Genomic DNA, 26646 nt, shown 5'->3' with positions numbered 1-26646 from the left:
TTTAGGTGGTATTAGAATGCAACAGCGTATGCCAGTGTGGAAAGCAGAGGGATTGATTTATGTAATCTGTTGAGTAATATTATCTGCATTATTGCTTTCTTTAAATCGAATACAGTGTTTGCACATAGCCTATGTTAGTAGTGTAGTAGATTGTCTTCATGGATTTGATTTCCATTTTGCTGACTTTATTCTTTCTGCCACAAATCCTCGCCAGTTACTACCTAACATGAAAATGTCTATAGAGGATTGGACAAACTACTATAAATAAAACACTATAAGCTTTTGAGTAAAATGATTACATGCATATGTTATATATGCAGTAAAATCTTGATATGCATATTTTGTATATGTAGTTAAATCTTAATTGAAACCTAACAAATTGGAACCATTGATTTGCCATTTTTTAGAAAGAGAACATAGTGACAGCACAGCAAGCTGTTATATGGAATTTATTTAAAAATAAACTAGAATCTATGTGTACATTCAAAAGAGTTTCTTATTTTCACACTTTGAGGGCTGTATTAGAATTCTCATTTACAGTAATGTGAGTCATCAAGAGGTAGAGGATTTTAATGAAATATTAAATTATCTTCTGGATTCTGAACTTATTACTATGCAAAATGCATACTAGTAGCTTTACAAAATGATCTGGTGCAGTAGTCAAAACCAAAAGGCATTCTCAGTGAACTAGAAGATTAAGTAGAATGCCTTTCTGTGAGCCTATGTTATTCAGGGCTTTATGGTATCTTAATGAGCTTCTAACACTCACAAACATAATTAAAATATTGAATTAAAAAGTGACTCAAAAGTGGGAAAGGTTGATTACATTTGTGAACAGTAAATTTACTTATATACGATAAAACTTATACCTCTTAGAAAAAATTATCAAATAAATTCATAGAAGCACATATGAATTAAAAGATACTTATGGATCAAAATATTTAGTATGCTTTGCAAATCATAAAGTGCTCTAAGATATTGTTTTGAAAAGGGATAGTTGGTGATTCTATGTGATACTGACTTAGTGGTATGTAGTCTCAAAATTTAGACTGTTTTTGGATAGGAATATAGATTAAAGGAGCTCGTAAAAGTAAATATAGCAAAGACTAATTCAGACTATTTTAACTCTACAGTAATTGCTTAGTAATAAAAAAGTATAGGAATTGCAATTAGGGAGGATAATTCTCAGAGAGTTGGAAACCTGAAAGTTTTTTTTTTTTTTTTAGAGAAAAAAATCTAAAAACAGGACAAGTTAAGCATGAGAAGAGTAGCATTTGTTTTGGAATATTTACACAGGTGGTTGTTAGAAATGAAATAATTGATACTGTGGAAAGAAGAAAACATAGTCTCCTCTGTTTCCAGGGTAAATAAAAGTTTTCCCTGAATTTTGTATTCTACCTGTGAGGCGTGCCAAGGGCATTAACATATTTTGGTGCTCACCATGGGCCAGGCATCATCCATCCATCCATCCATCCATCCATCATCTCCGTTGAGGCTGGATGCATGACACTACTTTTCCCTCTCTCGACTGTAGCAGACATCTGTTTTGTTAAAGTATTTCCTCCTGCCCCCTCCCTGCCCCCACCAAGTTGTGGACTTGGCTTCAGAATCATTCTCAACATTGCCCTCTCTCCCCACTCTAGCAGCTACTTTTATAGAATTGGTATATAGGATAAAAACTATTTTCTTTCCTGGGGTGGTTATTATTACTACTTTACAAATGACTTTAGTTATTTTTACTCTTTTTCTTACTCCCAAGGTTAACAAGTATGTGGTTTACAAAGACATATGTAATACTAGGTGATGCTGACTTCAAAATCGAACACCTTGTTTTCAGTTAGGGACTAAAATTGGTGTTATTCTTTGAAGGACTTAATTAGCAACAAAACTAGAAAGTGTCTAGTGATTATTATCTGGTCTAAATGGGTTAAGTTGGTTAGGGGACTTGGCAGTATTAACAGGACATATTTAAAGTTTCATGCTTGTTACGTACAGTAATTCTGCTTAAGAATCCTATATAATAAAAGGATAATATGCAAATTGACTGAACGATGGACCGACCGGTCACTATGACGTGCACTGACCACCAGGGGGCAGGTGCTCAACGAAGGAGCTGCCCCCTGGTGGTCAGTGCGCTCCCACAGGGGGGAGCGCCACTCAGCCAGAAGCTGGGCTGACAGCTGGTGAGTGCAGGGGTGGTGGCGGGAGCCTCTCCTGCCTCCACTGCAGCGCTAAGGATGTCCTACTGCCAGCTTAGGCCCACTCCCCATGGGCATCCCCCATCGGACACCCCCCGAGGGCTCCTGGATTGCGCAAATGTCGTGCACTGGGCCTCTAGTTAGCTATAACAGCTTACAAGTAAAAGCTAGCCATTAATTTAAAGGCTGTGACTACATTAATGCATGTGTTTTGGAGGTAAAACTTTAGATGAGATGAAATTTATAAAGTAGCCTTGCAGTGTTTGAGAAGAAATTAATAAAATTTGTAAATTGTAGTGATTTAGGCTAATGGTCAAAATAAACATGGTAGTAAAAAAATAAAGTCAGTTTTAAAAAGGACTCCTAGATCCAGTTTGAAGGAGCTCAGTCTTTGGGTTTAATTCCATTTTTGTATCTCCAGGTGTATTTTGATAGGAATGCAACATCACCACCTATTTTCTTTGTGTAGACATGTGGAAAAGCACATACTTTATAAGCCCCCCAACCCCTTATCAATCCCCAGTTCCCAGGCATAGTCTCAAGTATGTGCATGTTCAGACACAAACACACACATGCACGCATTCACAGCACATGTGTGTGCATGCACACACATCTGTTTCCTCTTACACCTATTACTTATGCCAATTGTAAAGGATTATGCCAGTTTACATTAGGGTCCTACATGGGTTTGCCTGAGGGAAAAAGATGGTAACTGTGACTAAACTTGTCATTTTCTGCCTATTTCTCATTTCCATGTTGCTGAGATGATTATTTCAAGAGCATTGTTACTATTATCTCCAAGAATAGTTTTGAGAAATTTACTTTATTTACCTTAAAGGGTTAGAAAACAATTGCATAATTTTTGTTTTTTTATAAAACTGAAGAAAAATCAATTTTTATTTTCTGACTCTGTTAAACCTAGTATTGTAATTATTTTTTCTGACAATTAACTAGTGACCCTGGGCAACTTTACTTAACTTTTAGTGCCTTGGTTTGTTTATCTATAATGAGCTGGACAGCTTTTTTTTCTGATTTCAAGAGTCTTACATTCTGTCATTCTATTATGGTCTCCAGTGAAAAATTGTATAAGAGTTCATTTGGGGGATGATTATTTATTTTAGCGGAAGATTCATTTCTTTCAAAAGCGATTGGTTATTTTAAGTAATCATTCTCTCAAAGTGTTTTAACCACATCTTGAATTTTGGAGGTTCCTCAAAAAAATTAAAAGAACTACCATATGACCTAGCAATCTCGATCCTGGGTATAATGTATCCAAAGGTAATGAAAATATATTGAAGAAGATATATACACTCATGTTTATTGCAATCTTATTCATAATAGCCAAGATATGGAAACAACCTAAGTGTCTCCTGTCAGTAGATAAAGATGTGGTATATATATGTATACAATGGAATATTATTCGGACATGGGAAAGAAGGAAATTCTACCATTTGCAATAACATGAATTGACCTTGAGGACGTTATGCTAAGTGAGATAAATCAGACAGAGAAAGACAAATACTGTATGATATCACTTATATGTGAAATCTAAAAAGCCTAACTCATAAAAACAGTAGAATGGTGGTTACCATGGACTCAGAGATGCAGGAATTGAGCTGTTTTTTAAGGATATAAACTTGCAACCAGTAGATAAATAAGTCCTGGAGATTAATGCACAGTATAATGATTATAGACAATAAGATTGTATTGTAAACTTCAGAGATACTAAGAGACTAGATCTCAATTGTCTCTACCACATACAAAAAGGTAATTATATGACATGATAGAGGTGTTATCTAACGCTAATGTGGTAATCATAGTGCAGTAATAAATGTATAAATCAACAGGTTGTGCATCTTAAACTTACACAATGTTATGTGTCAAATATATTTCAATAAAAATAATCATTCCCCTATATATTGGAGATATATATATACATTTGATTACAAGTGTATCCAATCACCACAATGTACACTTTAAATATCTTACAATATTATAGGGTGATTATGCCTCAATAAAGCTGAAATTTAAAAAATTAATTGTTCCTGTTATGAATTATATTCTTAAAATCAGAGAACTCCTTTTTGGATTACCACCATATCACAGTTAAGGTACGACTTGCCTTTTTCCTACAAATTGGACATTTTTCAGATCTACTTTTAGAGATTTTTTAAAAAGGCATAAAATTTGTTGCCTTTTCACTTCCAAATGTGTATATATTAAAACATGCATTTACCGTATAGAATGCATATTTTTTCCCTTACAGCCTTCCTGGTCTTAGGAAGGATTGAGGAAAAAAGGACTGTTGAAAAGTGTCTGATACTATAATAAAGCTTATTTAACTTTTTGAGGGTTTTTTGTGTTTTTTTTTGTACTTTTCAAAGTAAGTTTTCCCCAAAATTTTACTTTAATTGTTTGGCATTTGCTTGTTGTTAATATTCCTTTCCATTTCAGTAATAATAGAGATTGCTCTTGAGTCCCACGTGTACATCAGTGGATTCTCACTTGCTTAGAATTTTCAGAACAAATAGCAAGAGGAGTAGAGCTTTTTCTTTCTCTAGTTATGTGATTTTTGTGCACACATTGCCAGATTTGACAATTACCAATTCTAAATTTAAAATATACTAATTATTGACCTGGCTTTTTATTTATGCAATTCTTTCATGTGTAGGTAAATGGAATACTTTTAAAAGTGTGAGTTAGTGTTTATTGTCATTCTGCACGTGGAAAAAAGTCGTAGAATATAATAGTTTTTATTGTTACTGCTAATACTAAGTCTTAAAAAAAACCTATGTAGTTACATTTAAGATTAGATGTGTATAGTAAAACCTACCCAATTTATATTAAATATTGGGGAAAGTCTAGTTGTAATTACAAGTTTTAAAAAGTGTAGCCTTGTTACATGAATTAAGTACGTAATTCAAACTAAGCTATAAGTGTTACCTTCTAGAGAACGGGCCTTAATGATTACATAAGAAATATTTCTAAGTGCACGCAAACATTAGTGATGGCGTCAGTGTACATTTTAGTTATGTTGTTATTACATGATTCGATGTTGTTATTACATGATTCTTTTTAATTTCTTGAGGCTTGTTTCTTATAATTTGGTAAATATTCTCCTTCCAGTAATTTGACTAGTGTCTTTCTCCATTTTAAAGATATGGGCTGTATAAGTATAGTTACTGTAGCCCTTCAGCAAGTGATCATTGGTTGCTCAGTGGTAATAATCAGTTCATAAGGTCTCACTGTATTTACACTGAGGTTTACTGAATAAACATTCTTTTAGAATCATAGCTACATGAGGTGCTTTTTCTTCCTGATAACCAGTGATTAGTCTGTGGTATTGATCATAAAGAAGCAATGGCATTGTTACAACCAAGTTAGAATGTAGATCTAACCTACTTTGGTGATAGAAATACTGTTTTCTAGTTTTTTAGCTTGGTTTCTGGATGACCTACTTTTTTTTTAGTGGACAATTATCGTTTTTATTTCCCATCTTATTGCTGTAAGAGATTTCTTTTTCTTATAACTTAACTGTTCATAATGAGCTTTATAATGAACTAATATGATTAAATTATTTATACTATGCAAAGTTTAAACATAATTTACAGCATAATTATAAGGTCATGATTATATAGGACACTACAAAATTTTGTTTAGCTTACATTCATTTATTTTTATATATTTTTATTGATTTCAGAGAGGGAGGGAGAGGGGGGAAGAGAGATAGAAACATCAATGATGATAGAGAATCATGAATCGGCTGTCTCCTGCACGCCCCGTACTGGGAATCGAGCCTGCAACCCAGGCATGTGCCCTTGACTGGAATTGAACTTGGGACCCTTCAGTCTGCAGGTCGACACTCTATCCACTGAGCCAAACCAGCTAGGGCTAGCTTACATTCATTTAAAGTGGTGGCACTAGCCTGGCCGGTATGGCTCAGTGATTAAGGGTCATAACATGAACCAGAGGTCATGGTTTGATTCCTGGTCAGGTCACCTCCTTGGGTTTCAAGCTTGATCCCCAGTAGGGGCGTACAGGAGGCAGTCGATTGATGATTCATCACTGATGTTTCTATCTCTCATTTCCTCTCTGTGAAATCAGTAAAAATATATTTAACAAATAAAGTAGTGGCACTATGTTTCAGAATGAAGTAAATACTATTTCTATAGTAACTAATAATATTACTCTTAGGATAAAGTAATTTTAGATAATACTTATGATAAAATAAGTTTTGGGTTAAATTTGTTAGTTTTTATCATCATCGTATTTCTTTATAAACTTTGTCTTATCATTATAGATTTATAAGAGTGGGTAGCTGGAGGATGGGGAAAGGATCACATTTCATTTTACAATGAGTCTGTGTGATAAAGTATAAATAGTGTTTTACAGGGCTGACCCTTCTGCAGTTGCTTACCTGTATATATCAAGGCCCAGACACAAAAGTGAGTCTTGCCTTGCAGCGCTTCCTTCTAGATCAGTGGTTCTCAACCTTTCTAATGCCGCGACCCTTTAATACAGTTCCTCATGTTGTGGTGACCCTCAACCATAACTGTAATTTTGCTACTATTAATGAATCGTAATGTAAATATCTGTGTTTTCCGATGGTCTTAGGTGACCCTGTCGCGACCCACAGGTTGAGAACCGCTAGCAGGGTCACCTAAGACCATTGGAAAACACAGATATTTACATTACGATTCATGACAGTAGCAAAATTACAGTTATGAAGTAGCAACGAAAATAATGTTATGGTCGGGGGTCACCACAACATGAGGAACTGTATTAAAGGGTCGCGGCATTAGAAAGGTTGAGAACCACTGTAATCTAAATGACGTGAATAGGTGCTTAGGAAATGGTGATATGTTTCTGCTCTTGGGAAGCTTGCCATTTAAAAGAAATACTTGAGCGAAACTCTTCATTCTGTTACAGGATTTACCAGGCGACCGAAAAATACACAGGAGTACTCGGAGATTCAGGATAAACCCATTTCTTTTCAGATGTTTCACATGTACTAGTACAGTGACTCAAGGAGTTAGTTCTCCAAATCCTGAGTCCCCCAATATGGAGGAAGCTTTCCCTTTATACCCTTTGGTTTCTTTGTCCCCCAGATATGATGATCAGACTTCCAGATCTTTCACAGGATCTGCAAAAAGCCCCGTGTGTTGGGATGGAGGCTGTGAGACCACACCTAAAGGCCTGGCCTGGCGCCAGCGCTGATAAACCCCTCCGGGGTGTGTGTATGGTTCATGGTTTATGGCCTCTGTAAAATGGGAGTATTTAGGTAAATAGGTCTTGCAAGACCAGATAATTAAGGAATGGGTAATGACTTGATTATAGGCTAACAAGAATGTGCATTAGGGGTATTGATGAACTAGGTACAGAGTCAGGCTGCTAGCCTCCTACATTCTTTCACAAATGGAGTTTATTATCGGCAAGCAAGAATGTGCGTTAGAAGGCAGGTTACTGGCACAGATTCAGACTGCTAAGCCCCCCCCCCCCCCAAAAAAAAAAAATGTCTTATTTTCCCCATGAATTCTAAGACTTTATAAAATCTTAATTTATGGCTTCAGGAAAATTCTCGGTATTAGGTTATCATATTCATATAGTGAAGTTTAAAGAGAAGAATTAGCAAACTCTTTTCCTGAGTTAATGTCTAGAAGCTAGTTTGAAATGGTTCTTTGTGATAGTCAAAGTCAGGTTATTTTCTGTTTTTAACTCGTAACAATTTCTTTTTTTTTTAAGGTGGAGAAAGAACCTGTGGAGTACATGAACTTATCTGTATTAGAAAAGGTGAGTAATGCTCTGCATGGATATTTAAGTGCAAAATGAACATTTCACAGTGTATGACATATGGCGGGTAAGTTAGACTTACAAATTATAAAATTTAATAAATAGGTAATGTTTGTTATTTGTATTACAGATGTGAGCACCCATAAAGTGCAGTTGCTTATTATGTGGATATTGAGAGTTGTTGCTTTATATTTAGTTTTGAGGGGCTGTGAAAGCCTGGTTTCTAGCATGTTAGTTGTTGGACGTGGTGAAGAGGCAGAGAATGGAGGGTGTGACTTTTGTTCCCTTTCAGAGTCTGGAATCTGAGTGCAGGCTGATCTCCCATTGACTTCTGTTCTGTTACTGTACCCCATCAGAGAGGTGTGAGGAGTTGTTGACATTCAAATCGGGAACATGTCCAAAGACCACAACGTCTTTTGAAACCAACACCTGTCCGTGCTTCCTTAGAAGGGACCACCTGGCAACCGGGCGTGGGGGGGCATGGGGGGGTTCCAACAAGGTGGCCCCAGGCAAGGTCATTCAGTTACTAGGCGGGAGGCAAGGAACCAGGTATTCTCTGTGTTTGGATGGATCAGGAGAAAGTTGGGAGTCTCCACACTTACAAGTGATAACAGATCTGTGAAATGGTATGAAAAAAAGGAAAAGATATCCCTGGGGAGGTCACAGGGTGAATCATCATAAATTTACTATTCTTGCCTCTTTTTAAACTTGGGAGACTTTCTTTTTCTTGCATCTTTCTTGAACACTGAGTTGGCCCTCCTGAGTCTGGTGGCCAACTAGCTGCACGCCCCTCCCTAATATTTCCCCTAAGGAGGTTGGTGGCGATGGCGGTTGGTACATGTGATACATGAGTATGGTTGGCATGTCAGGGAGATGTCCGCGTATTTTCAGTAAGTCTTCAACAGGTCTGAAAAGCCTCAGCTGCTTCAGTGTTGGGAAAAAATCCTTTCTAGGTGAATTTGACATGGTCATACTAGCTTATCTGTGTGTCACTGCTTGCAATTGCTGTTCATTTAAAAACATTCTCTTTTCTGTATAATACAGTGTAGTTTATCTACATGCTGCTCTGCTACCACAAAGGAGAAAATTGAAATCGGTTCCCTGCACTGTCAAATTTAGGATTATGATTTTCACACTGTTAATAGTGCTTCTTATCTAAAATGCGGGACAGAGGGAACACATTCATACATTGTTTTCTTCCTCCACGCAAACATTTTTAGTCTTTTAGAACATGTTAATCCAGAATTAATAAGAAAGTTTTAAGTAATTTTATAGTTTATTACCTGTCTTACTAAAACTTCTAAAACACAGCATTTATTTGGGAAGCAAAAGGCACTGCACAGGTCACTTGGAATCAAACGCTGTCAAAACGGTGGTGAGGTGAAGAGAGAATCAAGACAAAAATAGAGAGCGAGGAGGGAGGAAAATGAAATGGGTGAAGGCCTTTTGTAGCTACAGTGGGAACAGAAAGCTGCGGTGGAGAAAACAGCCTAGATAGGGCTAGATGATGAGCACACCTTTTCATTATGGCTCCTCTTGCTATTCTTTATTGCTATCTCCATTCCTCTCCAGGTAGTTCTCAGGCCACGCCTTGCCCCGACGTCTCTCTCCCATTTTTCTATAGAATGTTAAATCGGTGATTAAAATTTTAAAAAATTTATCCCGCTGGAGTCATGCCGTGGAAAAGTTTCCAAACTGCTCGATAGCCCCTCAGCATTCAGTACAGTGTCTTATCCTAGTGGAGGTTGCATAAGTCTTTGAGTCTTTTCAAAGTGAATGCTAAAGCTGTTGCATCTTAAGATGGACTTTTATAGAGTAGAGCAGGCGTCCTCAAACTACGGCCTGCGGGCCACATGTGGGTGTTTTTGCCGTTTTGTTTTTTTACTTCAAAATAAGGTATGTGCAGTGTGCATAGGAATTTGTTCATAGTTTTTTTAAAACTATAGTCCAGCCCTCCAACGGTCTGAGGGACAGTGAACTGGCCCCCTGTTTAAAAAGTTTGAGGACCCCTGCAGTAGAGTATATGAAGGTTACATAAAATAGAATAATTGTAGTTGGTCTCAGTGATTCTGGTAAAATGGCATCTTTGACATGATACTCCATTTCTTTCTATCTGTCTGGCTGTTCCTTCCTTCTCTTTGCTGGCTTCTCTCGGTCAGACCTCCACATACTGGAATGTACCAGAGTTTGGTCCTGGGTTCGCGTCATTTTTCTGTCTTTTTTTTCTCGTTTGATTTTATCTGGTTCTGTTTTAAATGCCACACAAGTTTATAAATCCAGGTCTGAGCTGTCCTTGAGCTCCCTGCTCTTAATTCACCTACTTCCTTAATATTACTGTCTGATGTCTGTTAGAACAACCTGACCTGTCTAAAAGGCAAGTCTTGATTTCTTCACACGAGCATCTCCCTTCTTCAGTCTCCTCCATCTCAGCTAATAAACAGAACAGTCTACTGAGTTCCTCAAGGTCTAACTTAAGAATGATTCTATATTTCTCTGATTCTCTTCCACATTTAATTTATTGGAAAATTTTGTCAGTTCTACCTTCAAAGTATATTTTTAATCTATCCTCTTTTCCATCCTGCTGTTATTGCAGGCTGGGTCCTTACCTTCTCTCGCCTACACTGCTGGAATCGTTTTCTCACTGGTTTCCCTGCTTCCGTTCTTAACTTCCTTCCATTACAAACCAAAGGTCTTTTTAAATGTAAATTAGGTGGTGTCACTTTGCCAGTTGGAATTGTCTTGTGGATTCCCACTACACATGGAATAAGATTAAAGTGCTTTACCCTGATCTACAAAGCCTTACATTATAACATCAACTCAAAGTCCAAAATGTCATCTGTCATGTCACATAGAAGTCTCATCGTCTAAATCATTTCCATCAGGTATGGGCGAAATTCATACGATCCATCCTGGTTCAAAATTTCTCCGTCTGAAGACTGGAGAGACTAGGAAACAATTTACCTGTTCTCAAAATACAATGATGGAACAGGCATAGGTTAATAGTTATAGACATTTCCACCTCCAAAGTGAGAAAATGAAGGACGGAAGGAAGGAAGAAAGGAGTCACTGGTCCCAAGCACTTTTGAAATTCAACTGGGAAGAACCTTTCAGGTTTCAAGGCTTGGAACTAACACTTCCTGGTGCTTATTCCTGAAGTCTGAGGCTCTGCTCTCTGGGCTTAAGGCTCTGCCTTTGGAGCCATCCTTCCTTTGTCACAAAAGGAAGTGTATGTTTGCACTAAGTCGTTTTCCAGCCTGTTTTGGCCTGTAAAAGTTTGGTAGTCTGTCCTCTTCTTTCATTTTGTCTTCTCTAACTCTTCATTTCAAGCTGGTGGCATTTCTGCTGCTACAATATTCTCAAAAAAGAGTCTGGTGAGTCTTCTCAGTATGTCCCGGTGATTCAGTCCGTTAGACAAGATGTTCCTTCACAGGTCTCTCCTAAATAAGTCCATTTCGGCTTTTGGCTTCTGATCAGATGGCTGAGGGGAATCCGTGAGTCACTTATCTCATCTCTTCTGAGAGCCCTCTGTGTCACTGGGTATTGTGACCTTTTGTTCATTTGGAGGCACTTGGCAAAGGTTGTCTAGCTACCAACTTAGCAGAGTTTAGAATGCCCCATGTTCTGGATTTTGTTTATACATAATATATTTGTTTATAGAAAAATATAAATAAGATATATATATGTAAGAAATATATATAACATATACAAATAAGAATGATATATATTATTTCTCCTCCTTCCTACAAAAGATGAGATACTATATATATATATATTACTTTGTATTTTGCTTTTTAAAAAAAAATATATTTTATTGATTTTCCACAGAGAGGAAGGAAGAGGGATAGAGTTAGAAACATCGATGAGAGAGAAACATCCATCAGCTGCCTCCTGCACACCCCCTACTGGGATGTGCCCGCAACCAAGGTACATGCCCCTTGACCAGAATCGAACCTGGGACCCTTGAGTCCACAGGCTGACGCTCTAGCCACTGAGCCAAACCGGTTTCGGCTGTATTTTGCTCTTTATTTAAAACACCACCTAACCATAGAGTTACATTCAAATCAGTAGATAAAGATCTCCATCTTTTTTCCGACTGCATTGTGTGACAGAAAATTATGGTATGTATTTTCACTCCGTGATGTGAAAATACATACCATAATTTATTCAACTACTTTGTTTCCTTTTTCTTTTTTTGTGTTTTAAAACCAGAACATTTGTTGCATGACTAGTCATTGAAATCCTGCAGATGAACTGGGTGCTGCCACAGCTGTCCTCTGGGGTTCCGGTGTTCTCCTTCTTGGGATGCATTCCAAGTGTTTCAATTTTTCAGGTGCCTCATTCCATCAGTCCCCGTGGCCTTTCGTCTTTTAGCCTTGGCACTCCAGTTATACCTTTTCCTTCACTTGGCAGGGTAGCCCCATTGGCCCAGGTAGACTTCTGAAGGTGGTGGGCCTTAGAGCCACAGTGGCGGCTCAACGTGTGCATCTTAATTGCGACACTTTCCAATGAGGATGTTCTCTTTGTCATCTCGCTTCTGCTATTCAACTAATTTCTTACCAATGGAAATTGCTTTGTTTCAAACGTTTTGCTACTAAAATAATGCCACAATGAAGACCTTTGTGCATGTGTTCTTGTGGTTATTTAGGTAGATTCTGAAAGTGGGGTTGCTGAGTTAAAGAATAATCCATTATATTCGAAATGGCAAAATTCTCGTTCTTATGCATTGTACCATTTGGCATTCCCACTAGAAATATATGAATTCACAGCTCTGCCTGCAGAACGTGTCATAAACTTTTGGATTTTTTTTTTTTTAATCCTCACCTGAGGATATTTTTCCATTGATTTTTAGAGAGAGTGGAAGAGAGAGGGAAAGACAGAGAAACATCGATGTGAAAGAAATACATCAATTGGTTGCTTCCTGCATGAACCTGAACCAGGGGCCAGGCTGGGGAGGATCCTGCAACCAAGGTACATGCCCTTGACCGGAATCAAACCTGGGACCCTTCAGTCCGCAGTCCAATGCTGTATCCACTGAGCCAAACTGGGTAGGGCGGCTTTTGGATTTTTTATTGTTTTGTTTGTTTGTTTGTTTGTTTGTTTTAAATATATTTTTATTTCAGAGAGGAAGAGAGAGAGAGATAGAAACATCAGTGATGAGAGAGAATCATTGATCGGCTGCCTCTTGCATGCCCCCTACTGGGGATTGAGCCCGAAACCCAAGCATGTACCCTTGACCTGAATCGAACCCAGGACCTTCAGTCCTCAGGCTGACGCCCTATCCACTGAGCCAAACCAGCTAGGGCTTATTGTTATTGTTAATCTGGTAAATAAAAAAAAAATGTAGTTCAGCATGATTCAAGTTTTTATTTCTCTTATAAGTAAGGTTGACTATCTCATTAACTTCTGTTTATAGAGCATACAAATGTATGCATGGAATGATTTGAAGGGCAAATATTTCTTCTGAAATGTCTTTCCCATCAGTGTTCCATGGTTTCTCATCCCCTGACATTCACTAGAGTTAGGATCTATCTAATCTTCAGAAATTCAACTCAAAATGTATTCTGTGGATTGAGAAGGTGGGGAGTTTTTCATCTAAATATATTAGCACAGTATATCAGATTATTTTACTTTCATTGTGGGAAGCGGGAAATTATAGATGTGAAGGCGTGGTAACCGGGACAGTATGGAGAAGGGGTTGGGTTGGTGGGTGAAAAGCAGAAGTGGGACAGTCTAGGATAATGTCCAGAATGGGAAGTTGTCAGATGCCACGGGCATTCTAAATAGAGGACACTGAAGACAATTGCATCTCTCCTGGAGTTCCCTGGCATTGCCTCTTTTTTCAAAGTATCAAGGAGACCAAAGCTCCCTGGGTATTCTCGACCTTCTCTTAACGAGGGGTGAACAAGGCAGTCTGAAGTCTGAAGGGAAAAGCCATATTAGTAATGTGGTCCTACTGGGTCTGTGATACTGTAACTTCCCCACCCCCTTCTCAACAACCTCTCAATCTCAGGCCCTAGAAGTGCAGGCAGGCGTTGGCTTTCTTGCTTGCTTGTTTGCTTTCTTTCTTGCTTTCCTTTCCAAAGTTGGCTTCTATGGCATTTTATTGGGTCTTCTACCATCCTGTAACATTTTACTCTTGGGTGGAAGGGGTGGAGGGGTTTAGGGGTGGCAGTGCCAGGAAGGAGTGGCAGGGAGCCAGTTTTAGAGTTTTTCAGCTATCTCCTTGTATAGTTAGTGGAAACCAAAGCCTGTAGAATGCCTTCTGGTTATGCAGATAAGAGAATGAATTTCTTGTTTTACCTTTCTATTGTCTGTATTCTTGTATATTTAATCTATTCAGCAAATGGTTAAGTGCTAGTCACTGTTCTAGGTACTGGAGACATTGTAGTGATACGACAACTTACCTTCTTTTTATTTCCTTTATTGATTTTTTTTAGAGAGAGAGGAAGGGAGAGGGATAGAGAGATAGAAACATCGATGAGATAGAAACATCATCGATCTGCTGCCTCCTGCACACCCCCTATTGGAGATCAAGCCTGAAACCTGGGCATGTGCTCTGACAGGGAATCAAACTGGTGACCTCTTGGTTCCTGGGTCTACACTCAACCGCTGAGCCACACTGGCCTGGCACAACTTTTTACATAGCTTATAAGCTTGGAGATGTTGAGAAACAGACAGTAAACAAATAGAATAATTCTAGATAACCATAAGTGCTATGAAGAAAAGAACCCAGTGGGGTGTGTGTGTGTGTGAGAGAGAGAGAGAGAGAGAGAGACATCAGTGTGAGAGAGAAACATCGATTGGTTGCCTCCCCTTCACGCTGCAACTGGGGATCAAACCCACAACCCATATAACTGCCCTGACCGGGAATCAAACCCACAACCTTTTGGGGTACGAACAACCCTCCAACCACTAAGCCGTCCGGCCAGGGCAGGGACACTCTTGATATTCGTAGAATCTTAGGGATCGATTAGATGCATTTTTTATATATAAAGCTGGAAGGTATGCTCTGATTCTTTCTATTGCTCATTCTTTTAGTGGTTTGGCATTCAGGATTTTGAATGTATGAAAATTAATAGTGATTTGGTAACTTGAATCTTTCAAAAATGTTTCAGTAATTTATTTAAATGACGGAATATGTATATAGGAACCACATTGCTGATCTCTGAACAAGGAAGTAGCTCCTAGTATGAAAAATTCTGACCACTATTTTTTTGGATCTTGGCATAGAAGCAGACCTTCATATTCAGTTTCAATGCAAATCCAGTAAAATCTTTCTTCTATGGTTTGAACAGCACTCAAATGTGAAATTCTACAAATTATGTAAAATTTGTAATTCTATCTTATTCCTCTGCTTTATTTCTTTATTCTGACTAAATAGTATATTATATATAACTAGGGGCCCAGTGCACGAATTCGTGCACCTTGAAGGGAACTGTGGGCCGCAAGGCTGAGGTAGGCACAGGGGCAGGTCTCGGCCCATCAACCCTAACCTCAGCTCCTGCCCCTGTCCCCTGTCTGCCAGCAGCCCCACTCCCACCGCTGCCACTCCCACGCACTGATGGCGCCGGTCCCGCTTGCACCCGCTGACAGCATGGAGCTATTGGGGCCGGTGCCAGCAGCAGGTGCGAGTGGAGGCTGCTGCCCCGATCGCCCCTCAAGAGCAGGGGGAGATGGAGAAGTCCTCAGGGGCGATCAGGGCTGGCAGCCGCCGCTCACACCCGCTGATGGCGCTGAGTGATCGGGACCAGTACCGGGCAGCGGGTGTGAGCAATGGCTCCGGTGCTGGCTGCCGGTGTGAGCGGGGCCAGCACCGGCAGTGGGTGTGAGCGGGGCTGGCACCGCAGTGGGTGCAAGCGCCAGGCGGGACTACGGTGTGGGGGAGCAAAGAATTTTCAGTAAACACCAGAGGCTCACCCCGATGACAGCGACTGTCTCCCTGCCTTGGTCTGGCACCCCCCCCCCCCCTCACCTGCTCCACCATCCTGCCGTGGCCAACGCCCGCCCTGTTCTGCACACGCCCCCTGGCGGTCAGTGCACATCATAGCGACCAGTTCGGTGGTTCTGCCATTCGGTCTATTTGCATATTAGCCTTTTATTATATAGTATGAGCTCTTTTTCTCAGCATATAATTTATTTAAAAAAAATAAAGTGGTAATATAGTTCTCCCCATCTATACTATCTTCACTTTTTCTGGTTCTTAGGATGGATATCTTTCCCTTTGGTATAGTTCAGTGACTTCTAGACAGTGCTAATAAGAGATTTCCTTGAATTGAGGGGACCGATATATTTTTGCAGCTGCTCTGGTGGAGTGCATTTTAAGCTTCTTTTTCTGGCCCAAGAATTTTCATTTTGATTGTGAATTTAGAGAGCCTTGCTTGATGGTAACAGAGAATACGACTTCTACTACTATAATTAAAATGACACTTTCATTTACAATTTAATAGAAGGTGGCTATCATGGAGCTCCGTTTTCTTTGATTCATTCTCAGCTTCCTTGAACCTCTTAATGAGAGGTTTATGTGCACCCGGAGGGAAAAGAGCCTTCCACATTGACTCATGCTTGTTATTTTTAGTTTTATATTCCAAACCGAGGCTGCTGTAAGTTCATATCAGCATTAAGAACGGCAGACCCTTGGCATCTGAAGGGGAGCGAGTGGGTGAAGTTCAGGAGATGAGGGGAAAGAATACATTGTGAAGGTGACAGAAGGTGACATCTGGAAAAGTCATAAAAACGGAGAGCAAAGTCATGATGAAGACACGGTGAGAGCCAGTCCTGACCTTACCAAGTTTGCCTTCCTCTGAAATACTTACGTCTAAAAGTACCATTTTCTCTCTTCTCCATTTATTTCTTTTTCTAAAAGCCTGTTGTTAGTTGGAATTTTGTGAGAATAAACCTATGGTGTTTTGCAACATGATGTCTGGGGAACAACTTCAGAAAGCTAAAGCCTGTTTCAGTATTTTCTAGCCCATGTGCGTTGTTCAGCTGTATTATGTGCTCTGATAACTAACACTGAAAAAGGAGGTTCATTCATTGGTCCTAGGACAGAGGACCAGAATGTTCTTAACTGCCCAGCCCTTGGTCCAAGAGAAGTGTCCATGCATACTTTTGCTCAGGATAGATCTGAAGCTGAGATGTCCAGGATGTATCTACCTATTCTTTTTTTTTTTTTTCTTTTAATACTTGAGAGAAGAGTATTAGGGATGGATTCCTGATACTATCCTGAGAGAATGGATGATTTACATACCAATCCCTACAGCCCCTTTCAATGATAAGAGTCTAAGCATTTTACAGAATACTCACTCCTGTTACCAATTTAGTTGGTTTTTCTCTCCTAACTTTTTTTTCCATTAGAAGCAGGGTAGGGGAGAAGGGAGAATTTCTTTCCTATGGACCTGTTTCATCCTAAGACCCAGACAGAAGAGTGGAATATATGCTGATTAATACTGCCTTTTACTTAAATGAATATCATATATAAAAATATATGCTAGGGTTTTTTTAAAAAAAATTTAATTTTCTGGCTATTTCTGCTGGCCTATGACCATTTTCAAGAGGAGGGAAAATATTTGCAGGGGACAGTTTCTGTGTATCAGCTGTAATATGCTTCATTTTTCCTACCTTCCAACCCCCAAAGTTAGATAACAAAACAAACCTTTAAGAAATTTATCCACAAAGAGAAAAAAAAAAAGAAATATATCCACAAAGTTAAAGCGATGTGTCTGGTTGATGTGGCTTAGGTTTGCAGATGATTTCCCAAAAGAACTGGTAGCTCAGCTCAGTGAATCTCTAATTACTGTAAAATGTGGGCATCGTTAAACGTTTAAGTCTTTCATCCACTTGGAATGTATTTCAGTCTACGTTGTGAAGGAAGGATCCAGCCTTATGTTTATCTTAACTGACTAGACAGTTATACAAATATCAGTTATTGAATAATTCATTCTTTCCTTGATAATTTAAAATGCCACTGTATCATGTACTAACTTGTTATGCGCATGTGGGTCAGTTTCTGTATTTTTTCTTTACTGATCGTCTCTTTTGGCACCACCAGCCCATTGCTTTTATATTTGTGGCTTTTATTATCTGGTAGAAAAGGGCTTCTTGATGAATGTTTATTTAAAAAATTTCCTGGTTATTCTCTTATGCTTATTTTTCCAGATGAACTATGGAATCACCTTGTCAAGTATCCCTTCCTGCAATTTATGTTACGCTTCCTTTCCCTAAAATAATCCTAATGGGATCAACTTAAATTCTTAAATACATTTATTTTTCCATTCAGAAACATGCAGCTTCCTCCATTTCCTCTTATGTCTCCCAGTAGAATTTTATAGGCATGCATATTTCTTATTGTTGTTTTTATTGCATTTTATTTGTTTTGTTGTGAATGGGACTTTTATTTATGTCTAGTTATTTTTTGCATATTAAGAAGTTACTGATTTATATATATATTTCATAACCAACCAGGACTATGAATGAAGGCATGGTTTAGTTAGGGGAAACAGCATGCTATAGTATTGATTTAATGTATTTTGTGTTCAAAGGTGTTGAGGGTCCCCAGGAGCAACTCCTGTGTTTGGTGATTTGCTAGGACTCATGGGACTTCGTATATACAGTTGACTCTTGAACCACATGGATTTGAACTGTGTGGGTTCACTTACATGCAAAATTTTTTCAATAAATATACAGTTGACCCTTCATACCCCTGGATTTTGCATTCACAGATTTAACCAGCTGAGGATTGAAACCACTGTTTTCAGTCTGTGGTTGAGAACCCATTGATGTGGAGGGCTGACTGTGTGCACTGCTCTATGCCATCCTATATAATAAATGGCTAATATGCAAATTGTTCCCTCTACCGGAAGTTCAACCAGGGGGTGGGGGTGGTCAGCCAACCTCCCATGGCCCCTCCCTCCAGCTGGACCCTCCACCCCAATCAGGGGCAGGCTGGCCAGACCCCACCCATGCACGAATTTGTGCACCGGGCCTCTAGTTTTATGTAAGGGACTGAGCATCTGTGGATTTTGATATCCGGGGGCAGGGTTTGGAACCAATCCCCTGCCAATACTGAGAGATGACAGTAGTTAAGTTTTGGGCAATTCAAAAGTCATATGTAGATTTTTGACTGCATGGGGTGTTGGCATCACTTACCCCTGCATTGTTCAACTATGGTTTTACTCATGGCCAAGATTTATTACAGTGATGTAATAAAGATATAGAGTTGGATCATAAGGGAAAAAGACATGGGTAGAATCTGAGGGAGTTCACGTGTAAGCTTCCTTATGCTCTCTCCCTCACATGAGGTCACACAGAGGACATACTTCCCAAAGCAACAACAACAAAAAGGTAGTGACACATAGGCGATGGTTCTTCTTGTCTGTTAGGAACCCCATGAAAACCTCAGCCTAAGGTTATTTTGTGGGACTGATCACATAGACACCTTCTATCTAGCTTGTAACAAAATTCCAGACTCTCTGAAGGGCAGCAGAGGTTCTGCATAAACCATAGGTCTTGGCACAGGGACCCACTCTTACTAGTGAATTATTGACTGGGGAACACTTTGAGAGCCGTGTTCCCAGATGCCAGCCAGCCAAGGGCCAACCTTGTAAGCCGGCTTTTCTAAGGGTAAATCTTAGGCCTGCTATGCTAACTCTTTTCTACACCAAAGGTTAATGACACAGGCCGTGTTTTGAAGGCAGCCTTTTTTGAAATAATTTTTATATATGATGTGACATGTGGATCAAAGATCACCGTTTTTGCATATGGATATCCAGTTGTTTTCAGCATTGTTTTTTGAAAAGGTTATTCTTTCTCCATTGGAATGTCTTCGCCCCTTTGTAGGAAATGAGTAGATCATGTATTTATGGGTCTGTTTTTGTACACCGTCCTGCACCATTGATCTGTTTGCCCGCCTTGTTGCCAGTACTAAACAGTTTTGATTATTGTAGCTTTATCAGCAATCTCATTGTAAATTGAGACATAAGAGATTATGACATCATATTAGTTACAACTTTATGATTGAATATGTGAATATGTTGTGAAGTGGTCACCACAACAATATTCCTGTGTATGTATAGGTAACATCCATTACTACACATAGTACACATTTTTTTTATAAGAACGTTTAAGATTTACTCTCTTTGCCGAAACTGGTTTGGCTCAGTGGATAGAGCGTCGGCCTGCGGACTCAAGGGTCCCAGGTTCGATTCTGGTCAAGGGCATGTACCTTGGTTGTGGGCACATCCCCAGTGGGGTGTGTGCAAGAGGCAGCTGATCGATGTTTCTCTCTCATCGATGTTTCTAACCCTCTATCCCTCTCTCTTCCTCTCTGTAAAAAATCAATAAAATATATTTAAAAAAAAAGATTTACTCTCTTAGTAACTTTCACATAGTATTAATTATAGTCATCGTGCTGCATTTTACATCCCTAGGAGGTACTTATTTCATAACTGGAAGTTTGTATCTGTTGACTATCCATTTTGCACGCCCCTATTACTGCCCCTGAAACCACCAATATGTTCTCTGTATCTATGAGATTGGTTTCATGTTTGGTTTTTTAGTTTGTACATAGGGTCATCAAGTTGTTTATTGGATCCCCAGAACTTATTCATCTTATAGGTTGGAAGTTTGTACCCTTTTCGACTAACATTTTCCCATTTTACCACTCCTCATATCCTGGCAACCACCATCCTATTTCCTGTTTCTATGAATTTGGCTCTGTTCGATTCCACATATGAGTGTATGAATGACAACATATGATATTTGTCTTTCTGTCTGAATTTTCAGTTAGCATAATGCCCTCAAGGTTCATCCATGTTGTTGCAAATGGCAAGAGTTCATTCTTTTTATGGCTGATTAATATTCCTGTGTGTGTGTGTGTGTGTGTGTGTGTGTTTATTTACACCCCATTTTATCCATTCATTCATCTTAAGATTGACACTTAGGTTGTTTCCATGTTTTGGTTATTGTAAATAATGATGCAGTGAATATGGGGTGCATGTATCTTTTCAAATTAGTGTTTTTGTTTACTTCAGATAAATAGCCAGAAGTGAAATTGCTGGATCATATGGTAGTTCTATTTTTAATTTTTTGAGGAACCTCCATACTGTTTTTCATAGTATGCTGCACCAGGTTACAGAAATCTGGAGGTTTCTTGGTGGGAAGGTTTTGAACTACACATTCACACATTTAGTTTTTTATTTTTATTTATTTATTTAAATATATTTTATTTATTTTTTACAGAGAGGAAGGGAGAGGGAGTTAGAAACATTGATGAGAGAGAAACATCAATCAGTTGCCTCCTGCACACCCCCTACTGGGGATGTGCCTGCAACCAAGGTATATGCCCTTGACCGGAATCAAACCTGGAACCCTTGAGTCCGCAGGCTGACGCTCTATTCCCTGAGCCAAACCAGTTAGGGCCACATTTATTTTTTTATTTTTTTTATTTTTATTTTTTTTACAGAGAGGAAGGGAGAGGGATAGAAAGCTAGAAACATCGATGAGAGATCGACCAGCTGCCTCCTGCACACCCCCTACCAGGGATGTGCCCTCAACCAAGGTACATGCCCTTGACCGGAATCGAACCTGGGATCCTTTCAGTCCGCAGGCTGACGCTCTATCCACTGAGCCAAACCGGTTTTGGCCACATTTAGTTTTTTAAAAAAATATATGTTTTTATTGATTTTAGAGAGAGAAGAAGGGCAAGGGAGAGAGAGAAACATTAATCAGCTGCCGCCTGCACATTCCCTACTGGCAATCGAACCCACAACCTGGGCGTGTGCCCTGACTGGGAACTGAACCAGTGATCTCTCAGTGAATGGGATCACACCCAAACAACTGAGCCACACCAGCCAGGGCACACATTTGGTTTTTTAATAGGACTATTCAGGTTATCTATTTCTTCTTGAGTGAGCTCTGATTGTTTGTCTTTAAAGGAATTTCATCTAAGTTGCTGGATTTATTGACATGAAGTTGTTCACAATATTTCTCTTATCCTACTAATATTGGTAGTAATGTAATCTTTTCATTCCTGTTATTGGTAATTTCTGTCTTCTCTCTTTTTCCCCTGATGATTCCAGCTACAGATTTATCCATTTTCTTGATGTTCTCAAAGAGCTAGGCAGGGTTCATTGATTTTTCTCTAATATATGTCTGCTTTGTTAGTTATGATTTCTTCTGTAATCTTTATTTCCTCTCCTATTTACTTTGAGTTTTGTTTGCTTATGCTTTTTTTGGTTTCTTAAGATGGATCATTTGAAACCTTGTTTTCTTAAATATTCAGTGCTATAAAATTTCCTTAAAGCACTGTTTTGGCTGCATCACACAAAATCTCTTCTGTTATCATTTTCTTCCTTCTTTGACTTGTGGGTTATTTAGAAATGTATTTTTACTTTCTAAATATTTGGTTATTTTCCAGTTATATTTGTGAGTTTGATGTCTACTTAAATTTCATCATGGTTAGAAAATATACGTAAATGACCTGAATCCTTTAAAATTTATTGAGAATTTTTTATGACTCAGAATCTGGTGTATCTTGATAAATATTTGTGTGCACTGGAATAGAAAGTTTATTCTGCTGTTGGGTGGAGTGTTTTATAAATGTCAATTATGTCAAGTTGATTAATAGTGTTCCATTCTTTTGTATCCTTAATGATTGTCTCTTTGTTCTATCAATTATTGAGAGGGGTGCTGAATGTCCCAATGATAATTGTGGATTTGTCTGCTTCTTAGAAGTTTATTGTTTCTCCTATATTGAAACTATGTTGTTTCACCTATAGTGGAACCGTGTTATAAACATTTAGAATTGTTATGTCCTTCTGATTAATTTATCCCTTTATCATAACGAAATGACCTTTTTATCTCTGGTGATGTTTTTGCTTTGAAATGTACTTTATTTGATATCAATAAAGTATAGCTATTTCAGTTTTCTTTTATTATCATGGTATATTTTTTCTGTCATTTTACTTTTTAACCTCTTTGTTAACTTTATATTTAAATTAGATTTCTTGTAGTTAGATATGGTGTTTAAATTTTTTAAAAAAATTGATTTTAGAAGGAAGGAGGGAAATATCAATTTGTTGTTCCACTTACTTATGCATTCATTTATTGGTTGAGTCTTGTATGTGCCCTGATCAGGGATCAAACCTACATCCTTGGTGTATTGAGACTGTGCTCTAACCTACTGACCTACCTGGCCAGCACTAGGTCTGGCATTTTCATTGCCTCACAGTTTCTCCTTTTTAATTGAAATGTTGAGATAGTTATACTTAATGTGCTTTTTTTAATGGTTGACTTTAAAGATCTAGCGCCTTGCTATTTGTTTTCTGTTTGCCTCATTTCCCCCCCCCCCTTTTTGTTTTTATTTGCTTCTTGTGAATTAAGTATTTTTTATTCTTCCACTGTATCTAACTTTTAGCTTTTTATAATTTTTTGTATTATTTTAGTGGCTTTATGATTTATGGTATACATATTCTTATCAGTTTAAAATTAATGTGAAATTTTGCTACCTCATATGTAGTACAAAAACCTTAACACTGTATATATATTTCTATTCCTCCCATCCCAACCTTTGTGCTGTTATCATGTTTTATTTCTACATATAATTTTTCATTACATTATTATTATTTTGGATTTAAAGCATTTATTATCGCCCCCCCCATTTTTGTGGTAAAATATACATAATGTAAAATTTACTGTTATAATTGTTTTTATTTTATTTTTAGTCCCAACTCAAATACTTGAATGTACATTACGGTCTTTAATGTACAAACATCTCCAAGGAAACAAGTGGAACCAAAAGTCTTAACCAGCAGGAATCTCATTTAGAAACCTGGTGTGGGCTACAGTCTTGGGGGGAACAGCACAGGGGGTCCGATCACGGCACAGCAGTTTGCGGTCAGGATGGGGGGCTTGTGTGCGTGATGGGCTTCCCCTCAGGACCCCCAGGGGAAGCCCAGCCACTCTTGTGGCTGACAGCTCCGGAGCAGGACTGGAAAGATCTAGACCAGTGATGGCGAACCTATGACACGCGTGTCAGCACTGACACGCATAGCCATTTCTGATGACACGCGGCCGCATGCCGAGGATGAAACGTTTGCTGCTCCTGAGGATGAAACATTTGCGACTAGAGTCTTGGAGTTAGTTTTTTCCTCAAAGTGACACACTACCCGAGTTATGCTCAGTTTTTTGGTGGAGTTTGACACACCAAGCTCAAAAGGTTGCCCATCACTGATCTAGACTGACGGGTCATCTCCAGAGCCCAGAGTGAAGGCCCAGAACTCCAGCAGGGCCGAGGAGCCCGTCCAGAGCTTCTCTGGTTGCATCTCCAGGTCCTCAGAAACAGTCCTGGGGCTCAGGTGGGAAGGGGCCATGCCGGAGGGTTGCCAAGTCCCACTTCTGGGACTGAGGTCTCAGAATAGAACCCATGGGAGAGGTGTGGCACTAGCAAGGCCCCTGAGGTCAGAGGCCACAACAGTCTTGGGAAGATTGCCCACTGGGACCTGTGTAATAGCCTGTTACTTGGGATCAGATTTTGTTGTTGTTGTTTTTGGTCTTTTGAAACGTTAGGTGGGACCATACCTACATTTACTCTGGAGTAAATTTTTCTCTGTTGTGAACAAGATCTTCCTCAGTACTAGGTGCCCTGTAAGCCTTGAGGTTTTTCATTTTGGATCTTGAGAATAGGCCCCGTTTCTTGTCCTGTGTGAGTTTAGATCACTCTTCCCTCTAATTCTTTTGAGGGGTTCTTTTCCCAGCCTCTGAGAGTTCCCTCATAAATGGCCCACGCAGTCCTCAGCTCTCAGACTACTCGATGCCGGTGTTCAGAGTTCTCACTGTGTACAGCTCCAGCTCCTTGTCCTCCGGTGCTCAGCCATGTGACTTAGCTGTGCTCAGGTCTTCATATCCTCAGCACAGGGAGCTAGATCCCTGGGCCCTGCGTGGGTCCTTCTCTCTGTGCCGTTGCTTAGAAACTTCCTCCAGGAAGTAAGCTTGGAAAAGAATAATCTCATTTTTTTTCTTTCCTGATGCTTAGTTTTTTGATGCCATTGTTTTATATATTGCCTCAGTGTTTTCAGGTGGTAGGGTAAATCTTATCCTTGTTACTCTATCTTAACCGGATAAAGTGATTATCAGAATGGGGTCCATTTTTGGTGTGTAAAGAGCCCATACAAAAATCTGGAGCAGAGGATTTTAAGATAGAGATGGGGAAACTACACTTTAAGTTGATAGGAATCGATAGGTCAGTGTAGGTTTATGAATGAAAAGAAGTTTAAAAAAATTTGTGAAGGTAGACAATTAGTTTTTGGCTCAGGGTTAGTTTAAGGGAAGACATTTTTTAGCCAGCTGACATTCAACTTCTGAGTAGTTGGCTTAGAACATTCCAGTTTGATTTCTGAAAGGGATTATTTATTTTAAATTGTCATGTTCCAGAAGTGTGACACAAATATAGTTGCTTATATCTTTTTCTTCACTTTAAAACTTAAGTTTTAACAATGATAACAGATAATGCATATCATATTTACTTAAAAGTTAAATGTTATACTTTCTAAGCACATTGGGGATATGAGTGCACAGTTTTCTTAACTAGTAGGTATATGGTGCCATCTAATGGCTAATATAAAAATCTCTTTAGTAAGTGCCAAAATGCTTAGCAGTTTGTTTATATGCTGATTAAATTTAATGTTGAAATCTTTGCTTTAAATGCCCAAGATACAATTTTATTCCAACACTAAGGTGTCATACACACACACACACACACACACATACATATACACACATATATATGATGCTATATCAGTGTCTGATTTTCATTACATATAAAGTCATATGTATGCAATTAGCATATTTTAAGTTATATTCAAAACACATTTTGCATGGAAAACCAGTTATAAGAAGCATGTCAAGTTTGCAAACCTTGCAAACGGCTATCCTTTTTAGTTCTTGTTTCCTCTTCCTGGTTCCAGTATGAACTTATAAATTAACGGTATGGGGACCATCACTTCTGTTGTAAACAGAGAATTTATTTTTCCTCTCCCCCTCCCTCTCCCTCTTTGTATTTTTTATAAAATGTGTCCAGAACATGATAATGATTAGACTGGCAGTTTTTAAGTGGTTCTCCAGATTCTTGGATTTCTGTGGAGCAACTCCAGAAGCTATCATAGAGGTGACTCAGGTTAGAAAAAAATTGGCAGTTTAAAGACTCTGTAAGGCCTGGCTGGTGTGGCACAGTGGTTGAGCATGGACCCATGAACCAGGAGGTCATGGTCAGGGCACATGCCCAGTTTTGGGCTCGATCCCCAGTAGGGTGCATGCAGGAGGCAAGCCTAGTGATGATTCTCCTTCATCATTGATGTTTTGTCTCTCTCTACCTCTCCCTTCCTCTCTGAAATAAATAAAAACCTATTTTTAAAAAATAGACTCTATAAGCCCTGCAGTGAAAAAGAAGACTGTTCAACCCCGTTCAGCCTGGTGTTTCCTAAATGCATCTCATCATGGAACCCTTGTTTTCCTTTGTTTTAAAAAAAATAACACGTTAAAATTCTGTTGATCTGGTGCTCTTTAGGCCTTATTTTGGCAAGTGTTCTGTATTTCCCTTTTAAGAATAAATGAATAGCCTTGGCTGGTGTGGCTGGGTTAGTTAGTGTCGTCCTGTATACTGGAA

The sequence above is a fragment of the Eptesicus fuscus genome, chromosome 22 (genome assembly GCF_027574615.1).
Source record: "Eptesicus fuscus isolate TK198812 chromosome 22, DD_ASM_mEF_20220401, whole genome shotgun sequence".
Classification (NCBI taxonomy): Eukaryota; Metazoa; Chordata; class Mammalia; order Chiroptera; family Vespertilionidae; genus Eptesicus; species Eptesicus fuscus.
Note: the sequence above shows the minus strand (reverse complement) of the source record.